A 26,167-nucleotide genomic window follows, 5' to 3' on the forward strand; every position below is an offset into this window, starting at 1 on the left:
AAGTCCACAGAAAATTTGTTGAATGAAATGATAGAAGAAAATTTCCCAAACCGGGGGAAAGAAATGAATATCCAAATATACACAACTAGAAAAGAACCTCTCCATGACCTATCATAGGTGAAACATTTTTTAAAAATCCAAAAAGAGCAACAAGAAAAGGAGACAATACTTAAAATATAAGTTGGGAAAAACACCAACTTACCTATAAGAGAAATTCATCACAATACCATAAGATCTCTCATCAGCAACCCTAAAAGCCAGGAAATCATCGGATAATATATTTTAAGTTCTGTCAACAGAGATTATTATACCCAGAAAACTTATCTCTTAAAAATATGAAGAATAAAAATATTGGGACAAACACAAATAAGGACTATTTATAAAAACCTCACCAGCAGTGAGGAAGAGATTTAAAGAGATTTTATACACAGAGAAAGAAAGATGGTTTCATATACAAGAGAATAAGAACTTCTACCTTTTTAAAAGGAATAAATAGGTGGGTAGAGGAGCCCTGGGAAGAAGTCCATAGTTTCCAATCCAGTAAACCCCTAATATTAAAAGGGAAAGAAGAAAAATAACTACCAAAAATCCAGACAACCAAAAACAAAAACAAATCAGACAAACAAATAAAACCCATAAGAAATAGCAACCTATCTCCATAGTAGTCTCTTTTTTTGTTTGTTTGTTTGTTTTCTGAGACAGGGTTTCTCTGTGTAGCTTTGTGCCTTTCCTGAATCTCACTCTGTAGCCCTGGTTGGCCTCAAACTCAAGAGATCCGCCTGCCTCTGCCTCCCAAGTGCTGGGATTAAAGGCGTGCACCACCACCGCCCGGCTCAATAGTAGCCTTAAATGCAAATGCTCCCATTCACCAAGTAAAGGGCACAAAGTGACTGACTGAAAGAAAACCAAAGTCTAGCTATCTCTTGTCTTTGAGAACTGCACTGGGCATCGTGGCAAAGAGAGTCAAACGCTGAGAGTCAAAAGCTAAAAATCAACTACCAAGCAAATGGGAGACATAAACAAGCCACTGTCCACTCATGGCCGAGAGTACACATCAGGCCAAAACTAGTTAGAAGAGGAAAAACGGCCACTGCATATCACTAAGTTTATCAAGAAGATATGACAGTTGTAAATATGCACCAAGGAGTAAGTAGGCTCTCAATTTCATAAAACTAACAATAAATGGTATGAAAGTTCAGATAGGCCCTGAGGCAGTAACAATGGGAAACTTTTTTCTTTTTAAATATGTTTTAAATTGTAATAAAATTACATTACTTTTGCCCCTTTCCCTTTCTTTCCCTCTAGCTTCACCCAGCTACTCGCCCTCAAACCCCTCCCCTGACACCCTACTCTGAATAGCCTTTTTCTTGGGTTATTGTTACATATATGCACGTATGTCGATGCAAAAATAGATGTGAATACAACCTGCTGGGTCTGTTTTTGTTGGTGGTGTGTATATGGTTTCAAGACTGATTGTTCTGTATTGGAACTCAATATGGGGGGCTCATCCCGGAGTGAGGCTAATTCTCCTTCAAGCAGTCAGTCAGTAGCTGCCTCCAGTCCTTTGTTTGGGGATGGAACTCCAGGAAATTTCCCCCTTTGCCTATTATCACATCCACTGATAATGTCCTGGTTTTATCTACGCAGCCATTTCTAGGAGAGACTGTTGCACAGCAGACTTCCTGGTGTTCTGGCTTTACAATCTTTCTTCCCCCTATTCCAGGATGTTCCCTGAGCCACAGAAACAGGAGCTGTGATGAAAATGTATACATGATCTGTTGATGTCTGTACTATGTCCAGCTGTGGAATTTTTTGTGATGATCTAATAAAGACTTTGTATCAACTCTCATCTTTAAATTGGTTACATAAACTAAAAATTGCCAAAATAAAACCCAAATATAAATGCCAAAATAAAACCCAACAACTTCAAAGCTAAATTATACATTGGTCACCTGGAGTCAACATATATTTTCAGAATAGTTCATCCAACAGAGGGGATATGTTCTTCTAAGTATCTACTCTTTAAAGCTGATCATATTCTAGGGCATAAGAAAATCAGTAACAAATACAAAAATGAGAAAGGCAAGAAAACAACAAAAATATTATACAAATACTGGTAGAACAATACACTTTTTCCTTTTTGTTTGTTTCTGACAGACGGTCTTACTATGTAGTCCTGGCTATCCTGGAACTATATAAACCAGGCTGACCTCAAACTCACAGAGATCCATCTGCCTCTGCCTCCCAAGTGCTAGGATTAAAGGCTTGTGCCACCACACCAGCCACAATATACAGGGTCATTAAAAACATAAGAAAGAAAACTTTTTAAACTCCTAAAACCAAAGGAAAATGATAGCAACCTCCCAGATACAGATAAGGCAGTTCTAAGAAGAAAATTCATAGCTATGAGTGCTTTCATTAAAAAAACAGAGAGACACCGAATAAATAATACAATGATACAATCTAAGGTTCTACAAAAACAAGAAGCCCAGCCCAAATGCATGAGGTGGTAATCAGTAATAGACTTAGGCAGAAATTAATGAAATAAGAGACTAAAAGAGCAATAAAGAGATTCAGTCAAATAAAGATTTGGTCATTTGAGAGGATAAACAAGGTTCACAAATCTCTAGTTAAACTAACCAAGGGAAAAGGCCCATAGTAACAAAATTAGACAGGACAAGACAGTTGAGACAACTGACTTCTATTGACATCCAAAGATTCATTAGAGGATTTTTTTTTTTTTTGAACTCTTATATTCTCCAAAGCTGGGAAATCTAGAAGAGTTGGATAAATTCCTAAGCAAATATGACCTATAAAATCAGATCAAAAAATTTTAAACAACTTAAACAGACCACTAAGACAGCAATGGAAATGCAGCAGAATTTAAGTCTCCCCACACAGAGAATTCCAGGACAAGCTTGACTGGAGGATTACACTAACCTGTGAAGGAAGAGTATAAAAATTACATCAACAAATCACTAAAAGAATGTTGTATCTTTCCAAGAAAGAAGGGAAAAAAGAAAGTGTTAGAAGAAAAAATAAAACAAACAAAACAGAAGCACCCATGGCAACACAAGCAGATGGACAGATCGAGTGGCTGATGAGTGTGTAAGCGGACAGACAGACCGACCTCCAATACTCATCCAAATTGTCTTCACTACTCAATTTACTAGTTAATGTTTATTTACTCTGTGTGTGTGTGTCTCTGTGTGTGTGTGTCTCTGTGTGTATGTGTGTGTGTGTGTATGTACACTCACAAGCCACAGCACTATATGTGGAGGTTAGAAGGTAACTTGCAGAATTAGTTCTCTCCTTCTTTCAAGCAGATCCTGGGGAATGAACTCAGTTTGTCGGTTTTAGCAGAAAGCATTTTACCTCCTGAGCTATCTTGCTGGCCCTGGTGATTTTCACCTTCAAACTCTTGATTTTACTGTAGTTGTACACAGAAGATACTCTTGGCAGGATGCTAAGAAAAGAACGGGACCCCTGAAAACACTATGAGTAGAACCAGATGGAGACAATGTCTCTTCATTCAAACTTCTACTTCGAGTATGAACAGAAAACTTGAGCCTAACACGAACATTCTTTCTGCACTGGCACAGCTACCTGGCTCAGCTTCAGACCACAGCTCTCCATCCAACTCATTCTCCCTGAACCAACCTGGGCACGCCATGATGTTCCAAGTGCTCCAAGAGTTTCCTGTCTTTTCGCACGCATTCATTTGTTAACTACTTGAGAAAACTCAGATAAAAACTGAGTTCATTAGTGACCCTGCACCACACCCAGGAAAAAGTTAGTCATTACCTTCTCTGGGGTAGTCTATGCCTCTCCCGTAAAGATTTCTATAGTCACAGACATCTATATGAGCTAATTTAAATCAGTTCAAACCAATGCCTATGAACCTATCATGAGCAAAATCCTTACCACTGTCTCTGTGTTCTTTCCTTTTTCTTTCTTTATTTTTTGAATGGGGTGTGTGTGTCTCATGCAACCGAGGTTGGTACTGAACATGCCATATAGCTGAGGATGATCTTGAACCTCTGATCCTCATGGATCCCCCTACCAGGTGTCCGTTTCTTTAATACCCAACATTGTCCAAGACACTAATATAACTGAGGATGTCTTCAAGACTTTCTATTTGGGGAGCAAATAGAATATTGATGACTTTAACCAGGAAAGGAAAGGAAAAATAAAAAAAAGATTATCAAATAAAATATCATTTGTCTCACTTGAGAACATTCAAATTTAAAACTCCCATTTAGATACACCAGAAAAGAAAACATAAAATTGGAAACCTCAGACAAGAACTGGACAAAGGGTTTAGAGCTGAAGATAGACATTTGGGATTCATCCACACATAGGCAGAGTTAAAAGTCAGGGATATATAGGGGACACAATGAAAGACAAGAATGGAGGGGGAAAAACCCTAGAGCTTACCTGACATTTAGTCTAAAATGGGAGGACCCCTGAAGAAACTACAGAGAGAATGATAGAGGGGAATAATAGAGAAGAGCCTAGAGGCCTCAGATGCCAAAGGCATGTGAAATTTAGAATAAGAACAGGTATCGATCTGGTTAGGGTCTCATGATAGTCACCAGAAACAAAAACTAAGCAGACATGGTAGACATTTAGAATTTCCAGAGGGAGGTGTTCAGGGGAAAGTGGGACCTTACTGACAGCAGTGTCCCTGGAGACAAAAGGCAGGTGAAACAACTTGCCATCGGGGCAAATGAGTATGTTTCAGCCAGACTCAAGAGAGACTTTCAGTGGGCGGGAAGCCTTCTGGGGCTGCCCAGATGGGCAGTGGAGGGGAAGATGGGTGAGCGGTGGGGTGATGCATTCACAGATAAGCAAAGGCAGAGAGTCTGTGCTTCCTACAACTAGGAAACCTGCTCCCCAGTCCCTAGGGATGGTGACTCCTGTCCCCCCGCCCCTCCTGTTCCCATGGAAGGAAGGCAAAGTAAACTCTCTGAAGGGCAGGCTCTGCTTTCATTTTTCCTTAAGAATTAATGATTTATCCAATCAGTTTACTGGGAGAAGGAACAGTGTGTCCATTTCTCCCCTAAACTCCTCAGATACACAGGCTCAGCCCACTGTTCTCTTGTGCCTTGCACAGACTGTCTGGACACAGGCCTGGGGCTAAGCTGCTCTATGGATGGCCGAGGAGTCCTCTGCTTCAGAGGGGGCTTTGGTACACATGTGCCACATCCTCCAGTTCTGTCATATTGGTAAAAAAGTCTCAACATGTACACAAAGAGAATCTGTCTGACTCTTGATTTACTTAACTAGATCTGAACTCATGGGAGAAGCTGTGTTGAATGATTATTGCTTAAAATCACTTTTGATTGAGATTATTATATTTAAAAAGAGATAAGGCACCCAAGAGCTTCAGTCAGTTCTTGTTTGAGAGATGAAGGGGTTGCAATGGCAAATCTCTCCATCTGTGTTTGATGTGTGCACATACACATACAGGAAAGGGGAAGGGCCAGGAGTCAGACTCATCTCTGAGGCAAAGAGAACAGAGGACCCAGAAAGCACTCCACATACTAAGAGACTGCAAGCTTAACAAAAGCCTTCTCTGATGAGAAAAGAAGATTGCCATATCAAAACAAAAATGTACGCACCCACATACATACCATAAACATTGATAAACAAGGGGCAATAGAGAAATGTAGTTCTTCCCAGGTCCACTAGCCCTTTGCTGCTTAGAGAAGTCCCTTCCCCTACTAGGCTACATGATTTTGTTCCTTGGCACCTAATATTCCCAGAGAAGAACACAATTGCCATGAAATGCTTAAAAGCACGTGCTAAAAACTAGATTGGCCCAAAACAAAGCATAGATTTTTTTAACAAAGCTGACAGTAGCATATAATTCCGACATCTCTTCTCCTGGAAGCACTAAGGCTGTTCCAAATCCAGCATCCCATATGCCCAGGGGTTTGGGTGAGGAGTCTCTAGCACAATGGAAGCAGTGGAGAGGAGTCAGGATACCCATGGCTTAAAGACTAATAGATTCACTGACTTCATCATTAAGCGTCCTGGGGACCAAAGTGAAGAAAACAAATTTGAGGGACTGCTGTGGTAAGCAGAAAGTTCATCCATTCTTGCCCTGAATTCTTCCACAGGAAATCTAGGCTCACCCGCCTTTTGAGACACATGGGCCTCACTGGAGTTCTCAGGGGGGGTGAAAGGGAGATGTGCTATGTGCAGGGCATCCGTTGCTATGTGCTCCGTTGTGGCAACCGTGATGCACCATGATTCACAAGGGCATAGCTGACTCACTACTGCTTTCAGCAATAATCCCGCTGGAACCTCTCTCTGCTGTCAGAGGGATAATTACCTAGAGATCCCTGAGGCCGGTCCTTTCAGTTTTCACATAAAAATCATCTCTTGCATAAGACATGAAATTTAAAATCATTCCTTCATGGACACCATTGAGTCACTCTGTTACCTCTGGGACAGATATAAATTATGCATTCTTTGGTTCTCTTTAAATTTTTAGAGGCACACTGGGACAAGAGAAAGATCTCATTGGTACTAAAAATATAAAGCATTCCAGAAAGAAATAATAACTTGTGTGATATTAACTGCTTCTCTTGTTTCAGGAGCTCCTGCTTGGTCAAGACCATAACATAAAACACAGAAAACTAACAGTAGGCTTGCATGCTAATGACGGCTGGTGACAAGGACTCACTGAATGTCACGGCTCAATGTCCTCCTGCTGTCCATTTTTCTTACAAGAGTGACTTCTTTCAGAGGACTGATATTCCCCTAAGAATTGCCACTCTTCCTGTTATCTATAACCAGGAAGTCTCAATGATGTCTACATTAGAACCCACACCTCCTTACACTTCCCCTTGCTCTTATCCCACACCTTAAATTCAAGAGAATTATGTGAACGAGGAGGCAGCATCTTATAAATCCTCTGGAGGTAGTCTGAATCTTACCCCTTGATTCCAATCCTCACTGTAACAAATGTATTCATATTTCAGAGCAGGGCGTCACTGTCAAAATTAGCATGAAGGAAATATAATGGCTGTCACTGCAAGAATAAAGAAATGTGTGCGTGCTCTGCTACTACGATGACCCAATTCACACCAACATCTGTTTGGTGGTGATGAACTACTCCAGATGTTTGCTGGCAGCACAGCACCACAGGGCTGTTACCCAGGCATGCACAGAGGGAGATGCATGTTTCTCTCTGTGTCCACATTCAACATGACTTTGGCTGTTCTTCCAGTCATTATGACAATAAGGAAGGAATCCTTGAATATTCAAATACATGGCATAGGCGTATTGTTTGTCTCAGATGCCTGGGAACCTTAGGGCAAATAAAAGTAATAATAATAAAAGAACAACATCCAATAACTCTAGTCCTGACAAGGAAGTTAATTCATCTGCCTGACCTTCACAGCTGCTGCCTTCAAGTTTGAGGAGTTCTCAGACTTGGGGTAAATGTGAGCTGAACTTCAGAATCCAGCTTCAAAGGGTTCCTGAGGCAAAACTCATTGGGCAATATTAATTTTCCAAGTTAAAAATTACAGACATTTGAAAAAGACTATCCTCCCAAACAGGAAGGAAAATCACTGTTCAGATGCTAAAAAATGTGTGCCACAGTCACTGGAACACACGCCAGTTCTGTATAAAATGCCTGGAAGCCCTTGACCTAATGAGGTTAGTGACAAGGATATGAATGGCCAGAACAGAAAATGAAACTTGCAAAGAGTTTCCTTCATGAACTACCATATTTCTGCTGTCATTTAACCAATTTCCATCCTCAAAATTACAACATGGACCGAAGATCTTCAAGGCTAATGCTCCATATGACAGACTAAATGCTATTTAGGAAGTAATAATATGTGTGTCAAACTGGTGGGTGGGGGGAAACAAGAGACCACGTGACAGACGCTTCAGGTAGGCAGAGGTCATGGAAGGTTATAAAAATGACACTTAGGAAAGTGAACTGTCAAACAGCTTTCCACATCCAATTAGTGAAAGTGCATCATTGTCAGCAGGGTCCACAGATGGAAGAATCTTTCCAGCCTGAGCCATCACAACACATACTCAATTAACTGACCTCCAATGTAGGACACATTCACTCCACTAAAATTAATGCTGCTGGTTCAAATCAATGCTTAGAGGGTGGTCATGGGAATGACTTCATGTGTGCATCACACATACAGCACTTTACTATACACTGAAATTATAAGAGAAGGAAGAACATTCAGAAACTGCCACAGTTGATTAAAGCATGCATTTTCATGTTGATCCCAGTGCAAACATTGTGTTCTTTCAACACCCATCAAGTCTGAGGGATCTGCAAAGTTAAACCCCTGGTTTCTCACCAATATACTTATCACAGTGTGTCCTTGAGGACACTCACACAGATTGGATTCAGGGCAGAGATACTGGGTGAAGAGGACTGGGACACTGAGCCTGGCATTTGTAGTGACACACCAAAGGACATTCTGCCTGCACCTCTTACCATCCCAGAAACTGTGTGGCAGAGGGAAATGTGACAGGGAGGAAACGGACCTGTGAGGGACGTGCATTTGGTTTCCTTCCCTTGTGGAAATTTCTTCACAGTGGGGCATAAGCAAGACTAGACTAAGAAGAGCATGAGTGGTACCAGAGGATGAGAAGGACTCAGCCAGTTTGGTGAGAGGTGGGAGGTGGGGCTAGAACAGCCAGGGACACAACAATGGATCCTGGGGAGTTGAGAGGAGGAAGAGACCCGTTGTACTGTAGGAGCCATTTGTTCAAAACTGCTTGCTGGACTAATGTTCACACAGACAAAACTTTAAAGCAGCCATAATTTGGAAGCTTACTGGGCTTCGAGAGGAAACACACACATGTTAAGAATGGAGTGAATCACCTATTATTTTAACATTTAACGTCACTGCGACGGAACCACCGTGAAGATGCACTGGAGGAGGAGATTGAGGCTTGCACTAGATCTCTGAAGAATGAACAGGGAGTCTGGTCTCATCTCATGCCTTTCATGTCTAAGCTGTCCTTGGGAAAGGAAGCAGGCATCAGTTGCTTCACCCAGGAGAGCTGAGAGGGAAGTTGGCCAGAAGAGCATGGTTTTCAGAAAACCAAATATGGAAACGTGAGAACACTACACTGTTACTGTCTGTGACCTTCCTGCCAGACTGTGGGAGCAGGAGAGTTTGAGTACGCATGGAAGTGTTATAAGGTAACTCTGAAGATTTCCTTAGCATCATTCCAGCACCCCCTCCTGCCATCTGAAATCTGTTTTATTAATGGTTCCTAAGATGTGGCTCTGCCTTCTGTGGCCTCTGTTTGAGAGAAGCACTCTTTTGGAGAGCATCACATTGCAAACCATTCTTCTGCGGTGGTTATTAAGAATATATTGTGTGTCCCCATGGCTCAGAGCAGCAGGATGAGGATTGCCACCAGATGAATGACACACAGATGCCTCCGTAATTTAGAAAATGCCCAGATGTGGCTCTCCTCACTCAACAGAATCTCTGCTTTGGTCAGATGAAATTGTACCCCTGCTCCTCTCTGTAAGGTCATCCCCCAAGGGCAGCCAAGACCATGGCATTAGTGATGAGGGAGGGAAGGGTACCCACTTTACTGTGCTGAAGAGACAAGTGCCTTGGCAGGAGAAGGGTCCTGAAAATGGCGGCCAGAGATGTATTGTATTTTTAAGTAATATTTTTAAATCAACAAAAATAAACAACAACAACAAAACCCGAAGGAATAATTAGAGTTCACATTCTTTTCAAATAAACTGAGTTGGTCTAATGGATATATTGTGACAGAAAATAGCGCAACAAAAATGCTGTCTCCATCAAAACTCAGGAAGGTTAAGAATGGAGAAAATGGGAATTTATAAACAGCAGTATTAACAGTCTAAGAAATTTAACTCCAGCCTTCTCTCTTTCCTGCTGAGATGGGTGACAGGGCAGTAAGACCACTGAAGGCAGAAAGGCAGTATGGTGGCTTAAACGAGAATGACCTCTTTGGGGTCAAATGACCCTTTCACAGGGGTCACCTAAGACCCATTGGTGTTTATGTTATGATTCAGAATAGTAGTGAACTTACAGTAATGAAGTAGCAATGAAAATAATTTTATGGTTTGGGTCACCACAATATCAGGAACTGTATTCGAGGGTCACAGCATTAGGAAGGTTGAGAACCACTACCATAGGCTCATGATTGAATGCTTGTGGGACTGTTTGGGAAGGGTTAGGACATTTGGCCTTGTTGGAGGATTTGTGTCCCTGGGGACAGGCTTTGAGGTTTCAAAAGACTGCTGCCATTCTTAGTGTGCCTCTCTGCCTCCTATTTACAGATCAAGATGTGGGCTCCCTGCCATTCCTGCTGCCATGCCTTACTTCACCGTCCAGGTTTACAGCTCTCTGAAACCATAAGCCCAACTAAACCTTTCCCTTTATAAGTTGCCTTGGTTGCAGTGTTCATCAGAGAAATAGAAAAGTAAGACAGAGGCAGGGGGTGTATAACCTCACCCTCTGCTCTTAAGACCCAATTTTCTTGTAACTCAGCTTTCTGCTTTCTCTTAGGGGACCTCCCACACCTCACCATGATTGTAGATTCTCTGGCGTACGGTCTTGTGGAATTCTGTACTTTTAGTTGACATACACCATACCTGAAATCGCCTTTTCACTGCCCAGGGAGCTCCCAAGAACTATATAGAGCAATAGGGAAGACATGAGTCAGATGAAGCATGTGTGGTTCCAGCTAGTTGTCTACCTGGCAGGATGGAGACCTGGCTCTGCCTGTGTTTCTGTGGGAATTTCCAGACTAGATAAATTGAGGTGAGAAACCTCATCATAAATATGGGCAATACCAATCTGGAGATGGGTGGGCTTGAACTGCAGAAAAAGGGGGTTGTACAGTGAGCTGAGCATTGGCAGCCATCATGGTCTGCTTCCTGACTGTGGGTGGCATGTGACTTGCCGCCTCAATGTCTTGCTGATACACTTTTCCCACCATGCTGGATTGTACCCTCAAACTGCGGCACCTAAACAAGCCCTTTCTTCAGTCATGTTGGGTAACTTGTCACAGCATTGAGAAAGGTGACTAATACATGTGCCCAGCTCAAATTGAGATGTTCTTTCAGGTAAAATTCACCTGGAATTTGGCAGAATTAGTATGCATTGCTCCATGAGAGATACAGCCTGTTGGCACTTTGAATTAGCGCTGGGACCAACATGAGCCTTCTGCTATTCAGTGCCATTAAATAAAAAAATTTAAAAGAAGCATGTTTGGCTGGAGAGATGACTCAGAGATTAAGAGCACCGACTGATCTTCCAGAGGACCTGGGTTCAATTCCCAGCACCCACATGGCAGCTGTCTGTAATGCCAGTTTCAGGAGCCCCAACACCCATGGCAAAAAAAAAAAAAAAAATGCATATTAAAATAAATTAATTTTAAAAAAGAAAACTTTAAAAATAAAAAATAAATAAATAAATAATAAGTTTAAAGCATGTTTAGGCTGATTTCAGTCACTAGTTTGCATAAACTTTAATAGCAACATTAAATGAATATGTTTGGCTACTAGAAAATTTAAATATCATATGTGAAACACATAATATTTCTACTGTCCAACACTGAGTCAGATTATAGTCTTCATGATAGAAAAATGTAGCTACATTGCTCGCTTCCTGTGCCCTGCCCCGCCTCCCACTCCAGCACATGGCCTGGCGTGTGGTCGGTCCAAAATCGTCTGGATGAATAAAGCTACTGAAATCAAGACAGCTCTCTTTGGAATTTTTAATCCATTTATTATTCCAGTAAAAAGTTGTTAAGCACTTACTCTGGCAAGGTATTTTGCAAACCACCAAGGATATAAATGTAACAACCAGCGTTTGCCAGAGTCTGGGGAGCAGTTGCCAAGCAAGGACAGAGTTTCCTTCTGGGGATGTGAGAGTATTTGGGACTAACACAGAGGTGGTGATTGCGCAGCATTGTCAAGAACTGGAAGTCACCGAATCACTCGCTTTCAATCAGTCACCTCTATGTGACATGACCTTCAACCCAATTAAAAAAAAATAAAACAAAGAAGGAGATGGCACGGTCCCTCGTCCCGAGCCCCAAAGAGCTCAGCACAGAGAGAGATGGAAGTATGAAGATGTCATGACACATGAGGAAACTCATACCACAGAACCGTATCTGGGCCACAGCTGCTCATGAAGCAGGCCAAGAGCCAGATGGAGAACGTGCATAGGTGAAGAAATGAGTGTCCAGAACAACTCCAAAGGATGAAATGGCAGCAAAATGGCTTTGAAGGGTTTTGCCAATCTGTCAAAAGATAAGCAAAGGTTTGTTTTTTGCTTTGATCACACAACTCACACAAGGAATAGTCTAGACTCCAAACTCATTTATATTATCACTGGCTGACTTCATTCTCTGTTAATTGACAAACACCTATTCCCTTGTCCATACCCCAATTAATTGTTCTTACAAAACAAAACCTGGATCCTTAAAGTCACACCACTGCAGTTCTCTGTCCACGGTCACAGAACTCACGGAACAAAGACCATGTAAATTATGAAAGGAAAGGGGGGATGGGAAGCAGAGATGCGGTCAGTTCGATAGAACAATAAACAGATATGTATGAGGTGTTACCACAGAGAGGAGGAGACAGAAATAACACACAGGACAGCCATTTGAAACCATCAAGTCTCCAACACAAGCAAGAGCGTGGGTTGACACAGCGTGGCACCAAGTTGACAAGGTGACCTTGCTTAATGCCTGCAAATCTCAACCAAGAGATGACTCCAACTTAACACATATTCAATAGGCGACTGAGGAAAAACATTTGTGTTCCTAAATGATGCTATACTAGGGCTTGATCTCGGAGCCCTGCACACACTACGCATGTGCTCTGCCTCTGAGCCGCTATGTTACCAGCCATCCAATTCTTCATCATAATGAATGGAACACCAAAGAGTGACCACCTGGTCACAGTGATCACAGTGGTCAAATGTCACCTTATTAGAAAGGCACCCTGTTGAAAGTACCACCCAGGAGGTATAATCCAGTTAGTTACCTTGTTTCCCTGTTCTCTGGTTTCTACCCACAAGTGCCTTCTTCCTGATCTGTGTACTTCTTCTGTTTACCTCTCTCTCTCTCTCTGCAGGAGTGCATCGAGCACGTCCTGGCCACAGCTTTATCTGCAATATCTCCAGGTACCATGCTTTAGTGGGCACCTTGGTTAAGCCAATGATGCACAAGAAATTCAAGCATCATATCTGGCTTCATTTCGGCTCTCATTTCATCCTCCTTCTTACATTGGTTCCAGAACTTTTTCTAGATTCCATGGGGTTAAGTAAGCACACTAGACCAGGGACTGTGATAGGAAATAGGAATTCTCATTCCATTGTTTTATTTCTAGTCTAGTTAAAGTTATAAAAGAGGAATGGTGGCTTAACAGATTATAAGAATTTCTATCTTTAAGAGAAACAACTGGCGTTAGGAGTAACCTATCTGTACCCAGAGATGCTCGATGGAGACAATTTTACACTTTGCTGGAGATATTGCAAAGATTCATGCATCAGAAAGCCACTCTATTTTCTGACTTTTAATATCCCCCATCCAACTTGTCCAGCCCTTAACTCCCATGACCACGCTAATACTTTACGCTGATGCTAGAATACGCACACCAGCACTCTCAGATGTAAACCAAGAGGCAGCCTCCAGCCGCCAGCAAATGCATTGGCACTCCTTTCCTAACAGAACCAACGTCTTCCTGCTGGCCTTCACCACAGGGACTCCGTCTCTGTCTCCTGGAGATAACAGAAGGAATCAGTGGTAGATGAAATGAGAACTGGACAAACACTGAGCTCCATAGAGAGAGTGCTGGGGCAAGCAGCAGGCACTAGGTGACTCTGTGCCTCGCCTCGCCTCAGAGGAGAACAACTAGATACAGTCAAAGGAGACCAGATCCTAAGAAGCCGAGAGCAAAAATGTCATCATATGAGTTCCTTGTGCAAACGCGCCAGGAAGAGCTCAAGAAGCACAGGATGTTCCTTTCAGAGGACATGGAAAAGGCTGACAGGCTTGTTATGGAAGAGAAATGAAAGCCTACATCCCCCAAAAGGGGAGACAAAGAAGTGCAAAGACCTCAACGCACCCGAGAGGCCTCGTCAGCCTGCGTCTTGTCATGTTCTGAGTCTCAACCCTAAATCAAAGGAAACCATCCCGGCTTATCCACCGGTGATGCTGCACGGAAGCTGGAAGAGACCTGGGATACCGCTGCTGCGGAAGACAAGCAGCCCTGTGAGGAGAAGGCTGCCGAGCTGAAGGTAAACCAGGGAGAGAGTATCGCTGCCCAGAGAACTAAAGCGAAACCTCATGCAGAGAGAAAGCCTGGTCAGGGCTGAAAGAGCAAGAAAGAGAAGGAGGGGGGGTGATGAACAGGACAAGGAAGATGATGAATAAGTTGGTTCTAGTACAGTTCTTTCTTCTTGTCTATGAAGCATTTAGCCCCCTGTACAAAACTCACTCCATCTAAGAAAAAAGAAAATGAAATGTAAGGTTGTGCAAGACTTGTCCTTAAATTGTACAGTGTCATAGATAGATAGATAGATAGATAGATAGATAGATAGATAGATAGATAGATAGATAATAGATACAGAGAGAGATAAAACTGTTGAATGTGGCTTTAGCTAGCCCTGTCCTGGTGGTATTTCCAAGAGCCACTGACCTAGCCCGGTACAGTCTGGGGGCTATAAATTGGCACGGAAATTTAAAGCAAGTCCTTTTTGGTGCACAGCATACAATTTGGTTATACATGGGGACAGCAGTGTTTTATTTTGTTTTTTTCCACCTGTAGTTGTTTCCGATGAAGCATATATAGAAATAATTGTTCTGTTACTGGAATATTGCTCTGGAATTGTAGGGGAAATGCAGCTGTTTTGTTGACATTCTGAACGCTTCTAATTAAACACATTTTTTTATTATAAAAAAAAGAAAGTGAGAACTGGAGCAAGGATGTTCTCGGAAACAGAGAACTCAGAGCTAAGCTTTGAAGGTTCATGATAAAGACAACCCAGGGCAAGGCTGAAGGAGGGAAAATTCAAAGACCTTGAGGTTTTTAAACGAGAGAAAAATAATGCAGAGCAAAACCCAACCTGCAATGCTATGGATCTTAATTGGAAAGGAAGAATTTAAATCCATAAAACTCCAAGAATCCTTTATCCCAATGCAGGTTGCAGAGTCAAGACAGCTAATCATCAACCTCTCCCCAGAGGTTCTAAGTTCAAGGCCATTCTCAAGATAGCCAGCGATATGATAAGCAAGAGCACCAGGGATGAGGCAGTGGAAGCTATGTGTGCAGGACCACCCCAGCCAGTGACTACCCCTCTTGTAAAGGAAAGGCAACCTGGAAACCCTAGTGCAGGTGCAGACTGAGAATGAGTCAGGGGCTTTCTAGATCTACAGTCTTAGGACATAACCTAGGATGCTCACGACTTTGAGATAAACAATAGACCTAAATCACTGGCCACAACAGAAAAGATTAATAACTGGCAGTCTTCATTAACTTTCATGCTCATTGAATTTCATCATATTCTACTCCTTAGCAATCTGTGTGTAGGGCCAGTCGCCCCTTGGCTCCTGCTCCCCCTTTGGACTATAAATGGCTATAAGCTCTTTTATCACCAACAAATAACATTACATGGCATTAATGGAGCTGTGCGACTTAATTCTTCACATAGTAGATTTGGAGCAGCTGTTATGTGGGGTATTTTCAGGTGCTGACCAGAATAGAATAGCTGCTCTAAGAACAGTTCTGTATGCTCAGGTGAATACCTAAAAATACACACTTCTTCTCCTTCCTATAGCAGCGAAAGTCGTTTTCAACCACCTTACAAAGGACGGGATGTCAGTGTGTGTTAGCCTCAGTTAAGCTGTTTCAAATCCTATCCACACATTTGGGGGGATTCATCCAAATTCTGATGAGCTAGCCTAAAGTTCCTCAACACTGCCATGCTCCTGGACTGTTGGCACACAGTCTGAGTGTATTCAGAACTGAAGGAAAAGCAGGCCTTATTTTTAGAGGGGAAATTTCTACATATTCTGTCCCCTCCCCACATGTATACATATTTACACAAGGTTATATGTGTTTATTCTGGAACCTTGAGAAGTTCTAAATTTCCACATATTCATGTTATCTAGTAAGCTTTGTTGGCATTCAAAAGCTTGTCAATTTAATAAAGCTTGCCCTTTGGGAGATTAATGGAAGCAGGTGGTAAGAAAGGTTAGTACTCAGTGTCAAAAGATAAGGTGTGACCTTATTTTAAGGTCACTGGAAGAGTGGTTTATTTGGTATACTGCATAGTAGCTCACACCTAAGCATAAAGGCAGAATGGGGAAAGGGATCAGCCTTAAGCCATTTTAGCACTCTTTGGGTCTTAATGATTCTTTCTACGATTGCCATTCCACTGTTTTTATTTTATCTGAGGGGTGAAAAACTCAATTTTTCATATATAATTTAAAACTTTTTGGCTTTATTTTATTCTATCCACACACATTTTGCTCACATGTATGTCTGCACCACATGCCTGGGATCTGCAGAGATCAGAAGAGGGCACTGAATGCCCTGGAACTGGAATTACAGATGTCGTGAGTTGCCATGTGTGTGCTAAGAATCGAACCTGGGTCCTCTGCAAGAACAATAAGCAATTTTAACCACCAAGCCAACCCACTAGACCTGTATTAATATTTACATTAAAATTTTATCACTGATACACAGAATTACTAAATAAGAAAAATATTTTAAAAACCTATTTTCCAAACATCAGTGGTTCTCAATTACAAATGATATTTTCCCTACTATTCTGATAGAAGATATTTCTTGGTTTTGTTCTAATGGTAAAAGGTATAAAAAGAAGATTCATTCAGCACACTGAAAGGAGGGACAAAGGGATCCTGTGACTTCCCAAGTCCATCTTCACAGTCCTGATGTAAGAGTAAGGTGTAAATAGAAAGCAAGAGAGATGCATAACTAAGCAATCCAGTCAAGGTGTGGTCCTTGCCCACCACTGTCTTAGCTTTAGATTATCAGTTAAGCAGGAAGACTCATCTGGTCTTTACTCGAAGTCATGGATGCCAATCTGCCCTCAGTGAAAGAGGCAGGTATGCAGGATCCAGAGCCTTCCCGCCTACAGAGTCTGCAGGGATTCTGGAGAGAATACAGAAGATGAAAAGGGCAGGGGAGTACTCTTCTCTTTCTGTTCACAGTTAATGGTAACATATTACAATGGTAGGCCCTATCTAGTGTTACCTACATCTACATATTCTCATATAAATGCACATATAATGTAAGCATATACACATAAGGTAGTTTATATCGTATCTGCCCCTTGGAAACAGAAAATACTTTCTTTTCTAGTAGCTATCAAATGAGTATAAAATTTAATCTATACTATGTCACATATAAAAATAGATTTTCCCCAAAATAGCAAAGCATAGTAAACATTCTCATATCTCCATGAGATAAAACTATCAGTTTTTAACAAAAGTTTTAAAAAAAATCATCTTCTGAAAAATGTACATTTCCCTCATAATCATGTTACCACAGTTCCTCTCCTCAGACCTCCCACCTCCAGACCCTCCCACCTCCAGACCCCCCCCCACCTCCAGACCTCTGCTAATTTTGTATGTTCAGAATCTTACCCATATAAACTTCTTTCCGGTATCCTCTGTACTCATAAAACCCTTATCTTTGGGAATTTCATACATGTGTACAATGAAATATGGCCATATAGAGCCCCATTTTCTCCTCTTCACACTTCCCCAGATACCTCCTAACATTGCTCTCCCAGCTTCATATCTGCATTTTCTTTTTCTTCCTTCCCTTTTTTTTTGGATACTCCACTAAGTCCAATGAAGGCCCATGTGCATGGGAGTGGAACCATCCACTGAAATATACAAAACGTAACAGTGGCCACACCCTCAAAGAAGACTGATTCTCCCTTCCTTGGCAGCCATCAACTGCAAACAACACCTCAGTATGGGCTTTGGTGTGGCGAGCACTTCCCTATCTATGTTGGCATTTCATCTGGCTTGGTCTTGACCAGGTCTGGTGCAGGTACCCACAGCTTTTGTGAGCTCGTGAGTGCAGCAGCCGTGCCGGATGTCACGTCCAGAAGACAGCACTTCACAGCCCTCCTCCAAATCTCACATTCTTTCCGCCTCTTCATCCTCAATGTTCCCTGAGGCTCAATGGTGGTAGTGACGGTGCTGGTTCCGTGTGCGTGCGTGTGTGTGTGTGTGTGTGTGTGTGTGTGTGTGTGTGTGTGTGTGTGTGTGTGTACGTGTGGGTGGGGGTGTAAGATGTCTCATTTAGGGATGAGTATTCACAGTCTTTTACTCTCAGCACTTTTATCAGTTACACGTCTCTCAAATGGCTGCAGATCACTGCAAAAGGAAGCTTTTTCTGTTCAAGACAGACAGCAACACAGGTCTATGGGTATAAGCATAAATACTAAGAAGGCAATTTGAAACACAACTGTCTAGCAAACTAACAATAACAGGTTCTACCCTGGGGCTTATGACTTGGCTAGCCATGGGCTTTTGACCAAGACATCGAATTGTCTCCGAAGCCATAAGCCTCAAATCCCATGGCAAAGGTGTCAGTCACCATAACTGTCATGTTACCACAGTACCAATGCAAACATCCTGCCTCCAGGTGAGTTCTGGAGCATGGAGGGTCCAGTGCTGGATAAGACCATTGCTATATTTTATACCTCAGTAGTCTGCACAGCAACCTGCTAGTACTATCAAAGCTAGCTGGAAGGAAATCTCCCAGTTAAATAAAACCCCTATTTAAATATTTTAACTCTTAAGAAGAAAAGCTCTGATGACGAATTTTCCTCAGCACCAGGAGCCTCTCTCCTGCTGGCACCACACACTTCCCTCATTCCCACTACAACACCGGAGACATCTGGAGAGCCTCCACCTCTCTTCTTAGACAAGATGCTCTTTCTGAGAGTGTGGACCATGCCTTATGTGCTCTTGGATCCCAAATACTCCAAGTCTAAATTCTTCCATACGAACATTTTGTTTATTGAACACATAAGGATTCAGATTAGAAAATCCAAAGGATCCTGAAGACTTGTGAGCAGTGGTTTTTCCTTCAAATGTTCCTGCAGGTGCACGGAATGAAATGGTAGAATCTAAGAATCAGCAGGGCACAGGCATTGCCTGGTCCTCTCTCCTCCTGCAGCCAGAGTTAGGGCAGCATGAAGCCTGCTCAAACCCCGAACTGAGGAACTCTAATTACCTCCAGCAAGGGAGGAGCTGGCATCAATAGTCACTGCACAAGCCCAGAAACAGCACCTACCATCAGTTCTGCTCACCGGGGTGAGGATGAGCGGAGAAACTGGGCTGGAGCTGTTGGCTTCTGCAGTGAACTGCACTGCTGTTTGGAAGGAAGCTCTTCTTTGTATATGTTTCCCGCTACCCACATTCTCTTTACATACTCATCAAGGCCAAAGATGATCGGGGTTCTAATACTGCAGTGATAATGTATAGGCGTGGGAGACAGTCATAGTGTTACCTTTCAAAGTGCACATATAATTTATTGCGTGCAGCATGGCCAAGAGCCCTGTAAGAAACACACCCAAAGTTTTGCTAGAAGCAGAATATTCAAGAACAGGAAGTATAGGGCTTTAAAATGAAACACTGACATTGGGTCAGAATAACACCCAGAGGCTGTATTCCAAACACGGCTCTCGGAAACTGAACTTTCATCATTATTCCATTATACTGAGTACTACTTTAAAAGCAAAGTGACCAATGAAATGACAAACTTCTGATTCATATGGAATATTAGAATTACATTTTAAGTCATTGAACCAAAGAAATTGGCAAACCTAAGTTTGCTAGTAAGGACCTCTTATAGCTAATTTTTCTTTCCATCTCCTTGTTCTGAAACATTTCAACATGGCTTCCTCTCCAGCCTAACTACAATCTAAGTTCCCAACCCCCTGCATCTTCAGAAAGGAACCAGCTGTCCAGCTGGCAGTTGATTGACAAGATCTCATGCATGAACTTAACTTACTATTTCCATCTCTACTACAGTGAGCTGAATAACAAATTGACTCCCAGAACCTCAGATTTAAGATCTTGATACAGGAGCTTGTACTGGATTACATGGGTGGGTTCAATGAAATCACATTACCCTGACAGAGTTAGAAGGGGCAATGGGGAGAGGGATTCAGTGTGAGAAACACGTGTTCTTGTCACTGCTAGTTTTGAAGATTGAAAGCAACCATGCAGAAATAAGTGTGAAGAGCCGTCCAGAGCTGGGAAGAGGCTACGAAGGACTCCTGCCTGTGACATCCAGTGTGAAGACAGCCCTGCTGACACTCTGACTTCTGGCTTCCAGAATTACATCTGTTCTGTTTGAAGGCCATTATGTTTGTACTCATTTCTAAGGGCAATGATGGGAAGTAAACAGACCAACCAGGGCTCTTCCACATTTGTGGTGCCACCTCAAAAAAATCCTGCTTCATTGATCACTGTCCCGGATACCCTCTCACATGACTCCCTAATACCCAAGCAGGCTGCATCTGACATTCATTATACTCCTCTCTAGGTACCCCAGAGCTGGGGCTTCATCTTGTGGTTCATTCCTAGGCTCTCTTCAGCTCAGGCCACTCACTCTTCTTTCCAAACTCGGCCTGAGCAATGCTGAACCTTCCAAATTATTCTTAAGTTTTCTGAGACATAAATAAGACAATGTATGAAAATACTGGTTCATCATGAGTACAAAAATAATTATGTTTCTTCTCCCAAAGAAAAGGTCTTTCATAGTCTGACACATGCCATTGACTCTTGTATTTCCAGTAAGCAGCACTAGATTTGAGAAACAGAAGAACTGCACTTTGGATTGTGATTCCTTTTTCTAATGCTAAAATTTTACCTTTAAAGACAGACTTAAGGCCGCAGGCAAAAGTTACTCCCAGTTACTCCAAAGATGGAGACCCACTCAACCCTATGTCCATGCTACCCTACAGGCTTTACCTTGATGGTTATATAGAATGCAGATTTCAAATTTTTGTAATTTCAAATTGTTTTCTTTTCTTTCCTCTGGGTCATCTCCAATTTCCTAATATTGTATTTAAAATATGGAGTTGAAAATTAGACTCTAATATGTGTCTTATCAATGTTTAACATAGTGCATGACTTATTTCATGGCTCTCATGTCCTACATTTTTGTTAATGCAATTCCAGATGATGTCTGCCTCTTGGATAATAGCCCTATATTGCTGATTTATATCCCCAAATGGCAGATGAGAATGGTTTTATACCTGCAAAATGCCTGCATGTCAATTCTACCCTTTGTGATGGCTGGGAGCTTTTCCTAAACTAATAAAACTTCAGGCTTTTACAAAGAGCTGTCTTGTGCACTGACAATATAGCACAACCTGACCTGAAGTTCCTAATCTATAATTAGAAGCATTAGACTTAGATCAAAACTCCACAGTGTTCCCCGGCAGTTGTCTTTATTTTTAAACTTGTTACATAGTTATATAGGTGCATAACAATTTAGTTAATTATAAAAATAAATAATCCTCTACTATCCATTGATAAAACTTCAGAGTAGAAGTCATAAGCACCAGAAATAATGATTTAGACAATGTGGCTATAGTTGTAAGGGTTTTAGTTTGATTCCCTTAACCTTGTAATATTTTTTTAAAACTATAATGTGAAAGACACAGCTGAAGGCAGAGAGGGCCTTATAAGTTGTCTGTCATTCTAACAGAACAATAGAAATGCAGAATAAAATCATAATTCTGAAGTAAAATGGTACAAACTGAACAAAAAATTTCATCTCTAAATGGCTCTTGGAAAAAAATCTCAATTCAGAATTTGTTCCAATTAATTTATGCAAATTCGTTATTTTTACTTTCTCCCACTGACCTGATAAAATTAAGTCATATAAATACAGTTACAATTTTTATATATTCAAGAGATAGACTTAATAGGGTCGCAATATTAGCTTTAGCACTCATAATCCGGTCAATAACATTATTTCTCTAGGTCTTCATTTCTTTGATATGATAAAGGCTAGTGTCTTCATTCTGCCTTCATTCCTGTATTATGAGCATGACTAAGAAAATCACTCTTTCAGAGGGGCTGGGGAAATGGCTAGGTAGTTAAAAGAGCACACTGCTGTTGCAGAGGACCTGAATGTGGTTCTCAGTACCCATATTGGGCAGCTGACAACAGCCTGTAACTTTAGCTCTAGGGGATCTGGTACCCTCTTCTGGCCTCCACAGGCAATTGCACCCATGTGCAAATTCACAAAAAGAAACAGATTAATAGATAATTAAAAATAAAAATTAAAAAAACAAAATAATAAGCTCAAAATACAAGCTTGTAATATGGTTTCCAAAAGGTTTTACAAAGCATGGCCTGGAAGACCAAATTGAGAATAAAAGGCAGTGATTTGAAGCCTCCACCCCTGTATCTCCTAAACATATCACTTCTGAGAAGCTGTCTCCTCTTAAATTTACAAGACTGACTTCATCAATTTCAAGTTCTCATTCCTGGAGGTGACATTGTTTGTCTTTATATCATTATTTCAGTTTGTTTCTTCCCTTCTTCTCCTACTCTTTTGGGCTACTGTAAAGACTTGTCACTCATATTGGTTTAATAAAATGCTGATTAGCCAGTAGCCAGGCAGGAAGTATAGGCAGGGCAACCAGATTAGGAGAATTCTGGGAAGAGGAAAGGCAGAGATGGGGTCGCCAGCCAGATGTAGAGGAATTAACATGAGAATGCTGGATTGAGAAAAGGTATCAAGCCATGTGGCTAAACCTAGACAAGAATTATGGTTTAAGCACAAGAGCTAGTTAGTTGTAAGTGTGAGCAATAGGCCAAACAGTTTATAATTAATATAAGCCTCGGTGTGTTTATTTGGGACTGAGCAGCTACAGGACCAGGTGGGACAGAAACTTACATCTACAGGCTATTATTACTTCTTATTGTTCTAATCTTTTAGACATGTTGTTAAAGTATTAATACAATATCTTTCTAGTTTCCTGATGTAAGTGCTTAGTGCTATGAACTTACCTGCTATAACCACTTTCATTGTGTCCCATAGGCTTGGGTATGTTGTGCTTTCATTTTCACTCAATTCTAAAGTTTTTAGTTTTTTTCTTGATTTCAGTCTTGACTCATTTTCATTCAACAATGATTTTTCAGTTTCCATAAGTTTGTGTATACATTGTGTTGTTGTTGATGATATCCAGCTTGAATCAATGATGACAAAATAGAATGCAGTTATTTCAATTTCTTGTATCTGCTGAGACTTTCTTTGTGTCTATGGATGTGGCCAATTTTGGAGAAAGTTCCACGAGGTGTTAAGAAAAAGGTATATTCTTTTGTGTTTGGGTGAAATGTTCTGTAGATATCTGTTAGGACAATATTTAACTCCAGCATTTCTCTGTTTAGCTTTTGTCTGGATAACCTATCTACTGGGGAAAATGTGGCATTGAAGTTACCCACTAGCAGTGTTTCTTTTATGAATTTGGGTACCTTATGTTTGAAACATAAATGTTTAGAATGGTAATATCCTTTGGTGGATTTTTCCTTTGATGAGTATCTCTTCTGATTAGCTTTGGTTTGAAGACTACATTGTTTGATATTAAAATAATTACATCTACTTGCATGTTGGGTCCATTTGCTTACAATAACTTTTTCCATCCTTTTACCCTGAGGTGATGTCTATCCTTGATGTTGAGATGTGTTTCTTGGATGCAGCATAAAGATGGATCCTGTTTTCTAATCCATTCTGTTACTCTGTATCTTTCTACTGGGGAATTGAGACCATTAATATTGAGGGTTATCAATAAGCTATTTTTATTAATTGCTGGAATTTTGTTGTTACCCTCACTCTTTTTTACTGTCTTGGAATTATTTATTCCTTGTGTTTTCTGGGGTTCCATTAACCTCTTTAGATTCAAGTTTCTCTTCTAGTGTCTTCTGTAGAGCTAGACTGGTAAATAGAAATTGCTTAAATTTCTTTTGCAGTTAATTGTGACTGATGGTTTTTCTGAGTATAGCAGTCTAAGCTGGCATCTATGGTGTCTCAGGATTTGTAGAACAGCCTCCATGCCTTTCTGACTTTCAGAGTCTTCATTGAGAAGTCAGGTGTTACTGTAATGGGTCTGCTTTTATATGTTACTTGGTCTTTTTCCCTTGCAGTGTTTAATATCTTTCTTTGTTCTATATTTTTAGTGTTTTGATTATTATGTGATATGGGCAATTTTTTTTTTTAATCCTGTCTGTTTGGTGTTCTGTTTGCTTCTTGTACTTTGGTGTTTTCCTTCTTTAGACTGGGGAAATTGTCTATGATTTTGTTACAAAATATCTTCTGTGCCTTTGGCCTAGGTTTCTTCTTCTTCCTCTATCCTTATTATTCATGGGTATGATCTTTTCATAGTGTCCCAGATTTCCTGGATGTTTTGTGCCTGGATTTCTCAGATTTAACATTTTTTGACTGATCTATCTACATCTTCTACCTTAAAGACTAGAAATTTTCTCTTCCATGTCTTGTAATACATTGGTAAGGCTTTCCTCTGAGATTTTAGTTTGACTTCCTAAATTGTTAATTTCTAGTTTTATTTTGGTTTTCTTTGATGATTCTATTTCTACTTTCAAGAATTGAAATGTTTCCATTATTCCATTCAACTGTTTGTATTTTTATGGTCTTCAATAACATATCTGTCCATGTCCTCTTTAAGGTCTTGAACTTATTTGTAATTGTTATATTGAAGTCCCTGTCTTGTTCAGCTAATCTGCATTTCTCTGAGACTGTTACAATGTATTACTGTCTTCTGCAGGAGGCAAACTTGGGCTGATTGTTTGTGGTTTTGCCAGGGACCTAGACATCTTGAGCTACAATGTTTGAGGTGTGTCGTGGTGTCCACATCTAGTCTTCTCTTTGATAGGTGAGTGTCTTTCCTGTGCTTGCTGTTATCTACTCTGGATCCTAGGCAAGTGTGGTGGCTGTGAGATCCCTGGTAGAGAGTGCTTCTGTGGGTCAGTGGGAGACAGAAAGGAATGGAGATGGGCTGAGAGAAAAGACTGAGAGGCACAGGGAACTAGCTGGGATGACTGGGGTCTCCACCAAGAGATGAGGTCCATAAGGAGTAGAGTCATGGTGGGAAGAAGGGTCCTGCAGCAAGGCTGCTATAGGACTAAGAATAATTCTGGAAGAAGCAGACTGGAGGACAGGAAGGATATTAAAAACTACCCACCTGCATCCCAGTCCAGTGTGGCCAGGGGGGAGTCTCTCGTAGTAAGTGTTTCTGCTGCCTAGTGGTTGGTGGCACAGAGCAATGGAGATAGGCTGGAAGAGAAGGATGAAAGGATCTGTAGGAAAGAGCTAAGGGGTAAAGTCAACACCAAGAGGTAAAGTCACCAGGGAATGGAAGTAGGGAGGCAGGAGGATCTCCTACAAGCAGGCTGCAGTAGGAAAAAGAGTAAGTCTGGAGAGACAGGGATGAAAAAGTGCCATGTGTATTTTTATGGTGTGTGATCAGCAAGTTCCTAATTACTCATCTCAGCTGAGAAACGACCCACTTGAACCTACACATGAGATGGGAAAGGAATCCAACAACGTATATAAAGTATAGAAATAGCTTAAATATGACTTTCTGGATTCAGGAACTGTATTAATGTATGCCAGCTAATTGGTATGTTTACCAAGGCAACCAGTTCTTCTTAGTCTATATTAGTCATTTAAAATCTTGGGCATCTAGGACAAGTGAAAATTTGTGATTGAATGACTCATGGGGACATTCCAGTGGTTTGATTCACAGGTGATTTAAAATGCCATTATCATATTTTTAGTATAAAACAGAGAAGAAACAAAAGCACAGGAAAAAAAATAATAGCAGTTTGATCTGCTCATCAATTAGAAAATACTAATATGTATTTTTATGTGATTAAAGTTAACTTGTTAAACCTACTTTGATTGGATTTTACATCACTATGCAAGACATATTGATGGAGATTTTTCTATGCTGAAAATGTAACCATAATGAAATACATTAGGAATGGAGGGAGGGAACAGATGAATGAGTGGATTAAGATGTTCCTGAACATAGCCTCCAGGATCCAGCTAAGCCAATTTCAGGCAATGTGCTGACAT

The 26,167-nt window shown here is 41.1% G+C and overlaps 1 protein-coding gene across 6 annotated transcripts in view; it reads right to left on the reverse strand.

The window, feature by feature from the left end:
- Enox1 (ecto-NOX disulfide-thiol exchanger 1) overlaps nucleotides 1-26,167 on the reverse strand; it is a 562,201-nt gene that overhangs the window by 361,804 nt on the left and 174,230 nt on the right. The window contains exon 3 of one of the 6 annotated variants that reach the window (XM_052732687.1): nucleotides 25,272-25,363. The exons of the other annotated variants lie outside the window; for them this stretch is intronic. The gene's annotated coding sequence lies outside the window, so the exon portion shown is untranslated. The remainder of the gene's footprint in view (nucleotides 1-25,271; nucleotides 25,364-26,167) is intronic. 6 annotated transcript variants of the gene reach the window in all.

The sequence above is a fragment of the Peromyscus californicus genome, unplaced genomic scaffold, assembly GCF_007827085.1.
Source record: "Peromyscus californicus insignis strain IS unplaced genomic scaffold, ASM782708v3 Scaffold_12__1_contigs__length_115047231, whole genome shotgun sequence".
Lineage (NCBI taxonomy): Eukaryota > Metazoa > Chordata > Mammalia > Rodentia > Cricetidae > Peromyscus > Peromyscus californicus.